Source organism: Athene cunicularia (genome assembly GCF_003259725.1).
Source record: "Athene cunicularia isolate RWA chromosome 27 unlocalized genomic scaffold, athCun1 chr27_part1, whole genome shotgun sequence".
In the NCBI taxonomy this organism is placed as follows: Eukaryota; Metazoa; Chordata; class Aves; order Strigiformes; family Strigidae; genus Athene; species Athene cunicularia.
The window spans coordinates 3,349,202-3,358,636 of record NW_020799138.1 but is presented as its reverse complement, the minus strand read 5'-3'; positions in this window follow the sequence as shown (position 1 = coordinate 3,358,636).

Here is a 9,435-nt window from a genome sequence, read left to right as displayed (position 1 = left end):
GTAAAACCTCTTCAAATGAACACAATGTGGATGTCACGTCCTTGGCTCCAACTCTTACTCAGCATTACTGCTGGGTGCCGGTGTCACCCAGTTACCCAGAGACCAGGCTAAGGTGGTACGATGAGCTTCCAGGAGCGCAGGGCCAGCCACAAACCCTTCTTTGTCCTCCTTACCAATGCTGGGATGCTCTTTTTAAACTTGGTCTCCTCTGCCATGAATCCATATCACAAGAGGTTTTGGACAGGGAAAAAAAAGGTGGGGGGAATCAGAACGCTGCCGTATGCGTTTTTGTCACTGGAAATATGACAAATAAAACCCCCATGAGTCAGAAATCTTAATTGTGTATTATTTTGTTCACCTAATACACTGACGATGGCAGTATAACAACCAAAATAGAAGCGAGGTTGATAATTGAGCATTGTATTCAAATTACTGTCAGAAATATGCACCAAAACCTGAATACAACTGTTACAAAAGCAATGTCACTTAACAGAGAAAGTGGATGGGAGAGGCATGCACACGCAGCCAAAACATTCACCCGCTGCATGTTTTAATGTTTGCCAAGTTCAAGGAGGATTGCTTTGCTTCGTAGAACAGGGAAGCCTGAATCCAGCCAAGTCAAAGTAATATCATCTGCATTTGCCAACAGTGCGCACGTTGGGGAATGGCTCTGACCTAAATGGAATGATCTGATTTGAGAACAGACTCGACCACATAAGAGAGTGTTTACTCTACAGGCTTAATTTCACATTGTAGAAGACACAGTTTTTCCACATCTGAGACACAGCGACTCACACCCCGCAGCCCTCTCTGGGAACTATGTCCATGCTCTCTCTCATAACACAGGGAAGCACGGAAGCAACATCCCAACTCCATCTTTTTACTAACTTCTTTACTACACAGACTGCTCACTCAGGGTGCAGGAGAGCTGGGTTTGCATCTCCTTCGTGTGAGCACTCCAACCACTAAGCTGTTCTCTCTAGAGGGGGGTTTTTGAGTTTTCCTGCACACGGTGGTCGCTTTGCATGGAGAGGAAAGAGATGGTGGTAAGGAGGAAGTTACTACAGTTGTAATCTAGCCGTTGGGGACTGGCAGAGTAGAGCAGGGATCTAAATTTCAGCAGGCTGGAACCAAGGTTTGCTCCTCCTTTTCCTGCCTCGGTGAAATTTCCTCCCTGAAGCTCCTTTACCCAGCCATGTAGGCTCGCGGAACAGGGAATGTTTGTAGCTCTTGAGAGGGTTCAGGCACAAGTAAGAAGTCTCACTGCCCAGAGTGCTCTCAGTATTGTTTAGCTCTCCTGGGAATTTTACTGGAAGATTTAACTCTTCTTGGCTTTTAGTCCCTGGATTGCTAGCCGGTAAATCGATAAATAAACCGGTGATTTCCCAAAGAACTCCTTGTGTTAATATACTTTGACCGTTTTTCTAGTGTCTAAAGTCTATTGCATAACTTTCAAGGGTATTTTGGGTTAAGACAAGAATTCAATGAAACTACCAAATAATGTTTTGGAAAACAGATTAACCTTTGCTACGAGCCATGTCTGTTTTGAGAAATATCATACTCTGATGAGAGATGCAGCACTGAATTTTCATGTTTAATGCATTTTAACTCGGAGAATCTCCCTATGGTGGTGACAGCAAATGGAAAACAGACGATGAACAACACTAAGCACAAATATCCTGATCTCAGCAGATTAAAAGGTATTTGGGAAACGGCATCGTGATTGCAGCAGCAGACTCTGTGTTCTTACGGCGTTCCTGGGAAAGTGGGTTTGTGGTGAGAGGGTGATCAGACATCGTGTGCTGTAGCTAATCATCGTACAGGTGGATGGAACAAGTGGAAGCTCTGGCTGAGTGGGAGGCAATTTACTTTGCAATTCATCTTGTTTACAGCTATCTAGCTTTGAGATGGGGTTCATTTCTACTCATTGGGCTCATACATGTTATTTCTAGGACTGATAGAAGATTTCCCTAGATTTTTCTGTAAGAGAAGACCAGAGGATTTCCATGGTTTATTCTCAATCTCTAAGAAATCTATTTTTGCTGTAATTTCTAGACTGCAAAACATAGTAAACTGGTGGCTGGGAAGGCTTGCACAAAACCTGTTTCAAGAAAAAACATGAGTTTTGGAAGCCCCCTCCATCCTTACTTGTCTTCAGTGAAACTCAAGACCAAACAATGTTTGCTCTTCCTTTAAATAAAGGCAATTATTAACGTAGCTCGATATGCCCTAATCATTCATCTTTGCCAACTGTAAAACTCAAGAAAAATTTTTGATGTGCACATTTGTGGAAAAAGTTTGGGATTTTATTGGTATTTTTAAATGTCTTTTTATAAAGGAACCAATCCTTACGTGGCAAAACTGGGATCTTTTTATGTCAATTCATACTTGCCCCAGATTGTGTATTATGGGTGAACAAATGTATAGGGTAGAACACACAAAATAGTTAAGTTTTTGTTAGTGTTATGACATCTGGTGGCTATGGATGACTGAAACTTTATTAATACCTCACAAATAGTAGAATATTGGTGTTACCCACTTCTTACACTAAGAAGAAGTTCAAGCAAAAAATGTAACCAAGCTTCTTCTGATGATGAGTGAGACCTCATCTGATAATGCGGATATTGTGAACTGCAGTTCTGGTCCACGAGGTGGTGAACAAATGTAGATAACAGAAAGATAATATAGGCAGCTCCGCATCACTATTGCATTATTGTGATCCCTTGGATTCACTGATGCTAATCCAGCCATTACGTAAGTACTTTTCTAACATGTAACCTACGATGGCTTCTGGCCTTATTCAGCAGTAAGGGGTTTAGGTGAGCTTTATATTTTTCCTCATTCTGCTGTGGAAGCACAGTACAGCTTTGGCATGAACACAAACCTGACCCGCGCTTGGGAAACTGAAAGATGCAGCAGGTGTGGGCACAGATGAAAAATATGTTACCTGAGTTAATTTTCGTCAAATTAGTTCCCATGGCTTGTAAAATTGTTTTTAGTTTGGATTTTTAAGGTAGGTGCTCTGTAATGGAATCTTCTGCATTGCTGGTTCTGCATGACCCCAGTTCAGTTACCTGTCCAATGACGGTATGTTTGATGGCCACGGTGCGTCGTAGCCGCCTGTAGCAAAGACAGAACTTCAGGTTTCCCCCCTTTGTTTTTCCCTTGTGTGGTGTTTTTGTTTCCTTTTAGTCTGCTCTCTGTTGTGCTTCTGACATCTCGGCCATGCTCAAGGAACAAAACATATTATCTGGCTGGGATAAGAGGGATTTATCTGTGTTGTGTGCCTGAATGATATGATCTCATGCCTCAGTGCTCATAATCTGTATTTTTTCTGAGGTACATCACGTGATAAAAGAGTCAATCCACCGAATTACTAAACTCGCTACTGATGGAAATAACTATCTCACCCAGTAATGCAATACTTTTGGTAAATATAAATAACAAACACTGCAATGGTTTATTGGAAATTAGTATTATATTTAAGGATGCCCACTGCTAACTCCAGAGTTAAATATCTATAAAATGAGGGATCTAATGGTTTTCATGGCATTTTCTGTTCCTCTTACCTTACTTGTGAGGAAAACTCATACTGGACAATAAAAATTGCTTTTATTTGTTTTCCAATTATTGTCTTGTCAAAACACTGCAGTGCTGCCATCAATGCAAGGGGTCTTGCTGTGCACAGTGGTCTTGATCAGTCTGACTGCACAGCTATTTTTTTGTTGGTTTGGTTTTCCTGTTTTAATGTTAGTTTGATCAAGAGGAATGACCAGAGCCATTAGATTCACCTGCTTGATCATTCGCCCAAGAAAAAAGGGAATCTCTGGCTAATGGCAGCGTCACAGAGCAGCCTCTATCCTCCACAAATACTTGGCGTAGTGGGATGAAAGGGGAAAAGGGAGCAGTGGCAGAGCTGGACTATAAAGCTGAACTATTGCATTCCAGAATCTGAAGCACTGTCCTGCCAGCTGTAATAGGTGTAAACCAGCTCTGCTTCTGGCCTGTTAAACCTCCTGCAAGAGCTACTTGACCAGCCCAGGTAACACGTGACTGGAAATTTTGTGCCCCGCAAAATCACAGTTTGACACTGAGCACACTGAGAATTTGCACAGTATACAAACACAGGGGGCCACGAAGATGAGTTGGAGCCCCCCCTTCCCCTGTGAGGACAGGCTGGGAGAGTTGGGGGGTTCAGCTGGAGAAGAGAAGGCTCCGGGGAGACCTTAGAGCAGCTCCCAGGGCTGAAAGGGGCTGCGGGAATGGGGGGAGGGACTCGTCATCAGGGGTGTAGGGGCAGGATGAGGGGTGATGGTTTTAAACTGACAGAGGGGAGATTTAATTAGATCTAAGGCAGAAATTCTCCCCTGTGAGGGAGGTGAGGCCCTGGCACAGGCTGCCCAGAGAAGCTGTGGCTGCCCCCTCCCTGGCAGGGTTCAAGGCCAGGTTGGACGGGGCTTTGGGCAGCCTGGGCTGGTGGAAGGTGTCCCTGCCCGGGGCAGGGGGTGGGACTGGATGGGCATTAAGGTCCCTTCCAACCAAACCAGTCTGTGATTCTATGATATACCTTCTGTACTACTGTGCCTCTGAAACCAGAGTTAAGCTTTAGTGTGAAAAAAACCCCTTTAAAAACCTATTGTGGAAGTTAAAATCCACCGTTTCCACTAAAAGTCAGGAAGCTAAAATACGGCTCAACTTAGAAAGCAAGCAAAGTCTCATAGTCTGGGTCTTATGGATGTATGCTTGTATGGTGAATCGTTTGTCTAGCCTCTGGATCTTGGCTGGGACTCAGTGCTACCCCCAGAAGAAGCGAATAAAAGAAACTACATTTTTTCTCACTGCGTCTTTATTTGAATGTATGCTACAGAGTTTGCCCTCGTAGCATTTAGTTAGTAGCCTAGCTTGGTCAGAACAATTTTTTATTTTTTTTTAATGGTTAATGGAAACGCTTAAATTTGATCCGGAGTCTTGAAAAAATGATAATTCCTTCAACTGTTATTTACTTAAAAAAACTCTTTCTGCCAGAAATCATGCTGTCAGGCCCAGGGTGCAAGTCCCTTACAGACCAGTAGTTGTTTGCACAGAGTGAACAACTATAATGAAGTTGGTGGGAATAGTTTTGTATACCTTCTCAAAAACATAAGCAATAGTTCCACAGCCTTGCCCATAAATATTATAGTTTGCACCTGCTTAAGTGAGTGGACTTGCCTGCCAAAGAAACTATCTTCATTTACGTCCTGGAGACAGATGTATAGTGTGCTATTGCTAACAAAAGCCCCTACGCTGCTCAATTTTCCCTCCTCCCCTTTAGGCTTTTAAATTATTGACAATAAGATAGCAGCTGCAAACAGATACACTTATTTCAGTATAGCAATACCATATTCTAGCAATTCTTTCTGGATGTTTCCTTTACTGCTTTCGTTTTCCCATTTCAGTTAGTTTAAAAATCTATTAAAATGTAACAAGTCAGTGGACAGACTGTGTAAGCAGCTCTGCTGAGGTCTAAATTTACTTGCAGTGACTCCGTATCAAACTGGCCCAATCTGCAAATCAACAGATGATTTAACTGCCATCTTTACAAATCTCATCTTGGCTCTAAAATTCATAATGTGATCTCTCTGCCTCTTACATAATTACCAGTAATAAAGACTAGCATTCAGAATTTAGCTGAGAATTATTTTGATGATGCATGAAGCAGAAGAGGCTCCAGATGCTCTCTTGAATAGCTATCGCTGCTTAGTAAGCAATTAGGAGTAGTCACAGTCTTTTACTGTATTTAAACAGCAAGTGGGCTACTGGGGCCTGATCCTTACAAAGGCTTGTAAGTGTTACTGAATTGTAAATAATATTTTAAGGCTAGGATAAGGAATTCTACCTGTGATAGTGCAGTAAGCAGATAGGACTTTAAGGTTCCTTTTGAAATGCATATATCAAAGTATTGAAATATTATTAAGCCCTGCATAAAATAAATGCAGTTCTGTACCGAACAAAGAGGCTGATGGAAAGGTCACTGCATGACTCTTGCTTTTTACCAATGCTGTGATATGAGATAACGAAGTAAAATTTATGTGATTTGTAAACAACCATCTTAAAAGAACTACTTTCTGACTTAATATAACCGAGGGGAAATAACTTTTAACATACGCTGCTGTGGTTTTCTCTATTGCTTTCTGGTCTACCCGAGACTCTGAATCCATCTTGTACGGCATTTCCCTCCCATACTGAGCATTGTCAGAATCCAAAACATACTATGGACAGAATTAGTGTTCTTTTTCTGAGCAGTCTCTAGACCCTGATGATTCATCAAGTCTTTATTAAAAAAATAAATTGAAACATTCTAGGATTAGTATGGTAGCAGATGTCTTCAGCCTTACCACAATAATACAGGGAGCAAGCTAGGAGTAAAGACCACTTGAGGCTGGACTGAGCTTCCTTTTGGTAAACTTAGACTGCAGTCTGAGCTTTATGGGATAATCCTCTTTTTCATCTTTACTCATTTTCACTCTGTTTCTCCTTAGAATGATAAACATGTCCTGGTATTTGTCATTCCAGACTGGATATAAAGACTGTTTTAACAAAATACATTGTACTGCCAACACAATGATTTCTGTAGTTTGGTTTAATTCTAATCATAAAAGGAGTATGTGTTCTCTTCCAACTAATATTGAAGGCTAAATCTTGTCTTCACATGTCTGAGAACGACATTACAAGGTAAGTACAATAGCTGGATGACTCAGTACATGAAGAACAAACCCATTCTCCTGCTGATGGAGAAGAGAGTGGAAGAGAGGGTACCTATTAGACATCTGCCCTATGGTTGTTCGAACCATACAGGAATAGTTTGGCCTTGTGGTTTCATACCATGATTTCATCTGTAGGAATCACAGGATTAGTTAATACGCCTGATTTACTTCTGGAATTTTAAAGTTGCTCCTACCAAAGCCCTATCTTTCTAATTGAAAAATCTGGTCACCTTAGTGCAGCTCTGCCTTGCCCTCTATTTGGAGCTGCGTTTTAAAGAGAGAATCCATCTCTGCATGCTGTGAAGCTCTCTGCACACCTGAGGATTTATTTGCTACCCACTACACCATCTTACCTTCTGAACATATCCAGACACTTAATCACTTGTATTCAACTAAATTGGAAACAAAGGAGAGGTAACGTGAGAGAAAGATATAGCAGCGTGATCCAAGGAGCAGTATGCAAATTTCTGGAGAGAATATTCTGACTGGCCTGTAAAAATAGATGTGTTCCACGCACCAGAGGAGATAATGTGAGCTACATTCACAGAGAAACTAGGGAGATAGATAAATCAGAAGCGCTAAGAGCAAAACTCATAAACTATTGAGCACAATGCAGTCTTTAAGAAAGTACCATGACAACATTTTCTGAAAGAATCGAAGATCTCTAAGGAGATGTCAAAATCAAAGTTTCTTAGATACAAAATATATATTCTGAGAATGTATTTCAAAAATTGATATCACAAATGATCAAAGGAATCAAGAAAGCTGGTAACAAACTGTTCGCAACCATCTTGAACTACTTGTCTTGCTGCCTAAACTCTTTAGCATCTATGAAACAAAAGAGAGAAATGAACCTTGTTATAACCTCTGCAAACAAGAGAGAGATGAATAGTCAACTTGGATATTCTGATATCCAAAAATATTATATAGACTTGCCAATAACTCAAAAGATTATTAGAGAGACATTGTCATAGAAGATATTTATTTTCAAAGGGAAAAACACAATTTAAAAAACCGTTGCCACCGGGTCATTAATTGCATACCTGCTCTGTGAAGGACATGATGTATTTCTATTAACACTGTGTCGTTATATACAATAATCACGTGCAGTCTGTAAAACTCTCTCAAACACCACAACCTATGCCAGTTTGCTCTCAAAATTTGTCATAAAAACCTCATAATGCATTTTTGCTGTTCTCCAGCAATAAACTGCAGTGTCACCCATGAAAAGGCCAGTGCAACATTGAAAACACGTCAGCTAAGCAATAGCAGACAAACAAAATACCTCTCTCTCTCTGGCATAAATTGAATGCTTATTGGCAATCTCAGGAAATGAAAGCAAAGATTAAGAGAGATGTGAAGAATGACCTCATGCTTTACTAGTTATAACACATTGGGAAGACAGCGTGGACAAAATTCCACTGATTCTGATCATGTCCTACATCTTTAATAACAGCATAAAGATTTGGTGTTTTCTGCAGGGCTAATATTTACACGCAAAACTTAATGATGACTTTTTAGAATTGGAGAAAGAAAGGACTTGTTTTCATAAAAGAAAAGCGTAGTGGCTAATTGTAAATGTATGCATTTAGTAGCTGTGATGAAAATACATCACACTATTTCTGCAGTTGATCAGCTTGATGTCTGAATGAAAAACACAGTTTACTCAGCACAGCTACTAATGACCGATGGTATCGCCCCTTGTAAAACAGGTTCTCTGAAGGCAGGAATAAGGTAAGGGGAGATGTCAAGAAGGAAAAGGGAGGGGGAAATAGGCAGTTGGAGGCTGAATGATTATTTAAGAAGAAGACAGGGCAAGAGACTCTGAAGCCAGAAGCTATGATTCTCTCCTAAAGACACTTTGTTTACGTAGGCATTTTCAGTGACTTAATATTTTAAGAACTGTGACACGCCAACGCCTGAGAAGATTTTCCATATCAGATAGCCTAAGTCAACCTGCTAAAGTTATTCCCCAAGGGCCAAATTCAGTCTTGTTGCATCACTGAAAGTCTGCTGAAGCTGGTCTGTACACTGGTATTAGTGAAAGGGGAATACAGCTTGGAAGGCAGAGATGTTTTCCATTTTTTTCTAATTTTGAAGCTGATGCTGAAGACTATCCAGTATTCAAGAACTGTCCTTATTTAGGCCACATCCTGCAAAACACATCAAAGCATAACTTAGTTCTAGTCTTGTTGTTCACAAATTAAAATCAAGTGTTGTGTGGGATTAAGGTCTGTATTTAGGGTTTAATAATCTATTGTCATAAAAATATATACAAATGTCTGGTTTTATATCATAATTATAGATACAATGCCATGCTTGTGGTAACTGTGTACGAATGTATTTTCATCAGAAATGAGAGCGAGGTCTGTCGGTTGCCTAGGGACCTAAATAACACTTTGTCTCCATATTTTTTCCTTATTTTTTCATTGTATTATCTCCTACAAGCGCAAAGCCTGCAATCCTATATGCATGTCAGCGTTGTACGTACTGGTATCAACAAAACTACACATAGAACATCAGAAAATAGAATAGATGAGAACACAGATCATCTGGGTCATTCTCTCCCTCAAATGATTATGACCTACTAAAGAGTTTCTACTATGCCTACTGCATTTTAAACCTAATGAAAATGCTGTACTGAAAAATATTAAAATCCTCTCTATGATATGTTGCTGCCTCAATAAGGGGG